Source organism: Myotis yumanensis, unplaced genomic scaffold (assembly GCF_028538775.1).
Source record: "Myotis yumanensis isolate MYYU_CA2020_CCGP unplaced genomic scaffold, mMyoYum1.0.hap1 SCAF_4, whole genome shotgun sequence".
In the NCBI taxonomy this organism is placed as follows: Eukaryota; Metazoa; Chordata; class Mammalia; order Chiroptera; family Vespertilionidae; genus Myotis; species Myotis yumanensis.
The window spans coordinates 25,177,120-25,179,041 of NW_027223755.1; the positions used below are offsets into that span (position 1 = coordinate 25,177,120).

Here is a 1,922-nt window from a genome sequence, read left to right on the forward strand (position 1 = left end):
TTTCTCTTCCATTTGTGTGCGGCTCCTCTCCCAGATCCTGAACCCTGAACCACGCGGGACATGGAGGAAAACATTTACCACAGCTTTGCAGATACAGAAAGCAATTTTTGTGAGTTTACTTAGGGTTGAAGGACACTGGTTCACACTAACAACTATGTAGCATTAAAAAAGAACTGATTTGCAGACCAGAAGGCCAGGTTATTTTTATTTATTTATTTATTTTTTTATTTATTTACATTTCAGATATTTTTTATTTCTTCAAATCTGTTGTTTATCAGGAGTGACTGAAATGAAAAATATAATTGAGTCCCATCATCATCATCATCATCATCATCATGGAAATGGCTTTAAGAGAAAACTGGTCAGATGAATATTATTGCTTCCCATTTTCAACCAGTAAATAGTTGCCACTGATAAACAGACAACCAAAAGTCTGTCAAGAATGCTCAAGATATGTTACATAATACAACATGCCTGTTCACGGAGGCTGGGGGAGGGAGGACTAGGACATAATTTATGTGAACTTCTTGATTTCATCATACAAGACAAGCACAAAAGCACCACCTATGCCTCTGAGAACATTGGACCATGCACCCTTGAAAAAAGCTTTGCCTCCTTCATCACCAGCAATCTTCCTCCAACAGTTGAGTGTGCCTGTGTACATGATAACAGTTCCTTTGCGCCCTGAGTGCATCATCACGCGGCGACAAACAGTGTCAAATGAATAGGAAGTCAACCCAGCCACCACTGTGATGGACTGTGCGATCATCCAGCTGATGAAGACGTGAGTATTCTTGGGATCTGGAAGCATTCCCTTTGCAGTGTCATAGACACCAAAGTAGGCAGTTCGATAGATGACAATATCCTGTACCAACACATTAAAACCTTGGTATAGGTTTCTAATCCCATCAGATTTGTAGATCTTAACCAGGCAGTCACCAAGGCCTTTGAATTCCCTTTCAACTCTGGCTTTGCCCACATCAACTGCTAGACAGGTACAGGCAAAATCAAGAGGACACACAAAACACAAGGAGGTGGCCCCAGTGGCACCACCTGATGCCAGATTCCCTGCAAAGTATCGCCAAAACTGGGCTCTTTTGTTCACACCACCCAGGAAGATCTGCTTGTATTTATCTTTGAAGGCAAAGTTGAGAGTCTGGGTGGGGAAGTATCTGATGATATTGGCCAGGTTACCATGCCAGAAGGACAGGACTCCCTGCTCCTTGGGGATACGAACCACACAGTCTATAATGCCCTTGTATTGCTTATCTGCAGTGATTTGCTTGCTGGCATGCTGCACCTACAGCAGCAGCTTGACCTGCTCAATGGGTGCTACTGCTGTCTTGGAGATGGCTGCGGCCACTTCACCTGCCAGGAAGTCCTTGGCAAAGGACACAGTGGCATCTGTCATGTTGAAAGAAGAAGAGGGTGACTGCAGGCCTGGGACTGTAACCGGCTGAACTCCAGGGCCCTAGCCAGAAGGCCAGGTTATTAATTAAAGGGGAATTGAATGGTCAATAAACTGCCAATTTTGTGTAAGCCAGTGGGTACATTTTCTTCTGATGGATATGCTGTAGGGAAAACCAACAGAAATTGGAAGGGAGTTCATGAGCATGATATTGGAACATTAGAAAATGGAATGTCCAGTGTTCTCGACCTATAAATAATATAAATATTTAATGCATTCATTTCCCCCCTCCCCGTGCATGTGCACAGACACACACACATACACACACTCACATCAGGATGTTTGTGCTATTGGAAATTCCAGAGACATGCTGATAAGTTTCACTCTCTCTTTGGAATCTCACGTTGATAACTCATTCTTAGACCTTGTTAATGACATTGAATTGGTTATATTTGTCTTTAACATTTAGTTAAAAATTTAGTAAGCATTCTTTGACTTTGAAAATATTCTGTCA

At 42.4% G+C, this 1,922-nt stretch overlaps 1 pseudogene; it reads right to left on the minus strand.

Moving 5' to 3' along the window:
• Positions 1–512: 512 nt before the first annotated feature.
• Positions 513–1,411, minus strand: LOC139008042 (ADP/ATP translocase 2 pseudogene; annotated as a pseudogene).
• Positions 1,412–1,922: the final 511 nt, after the last annotated feature.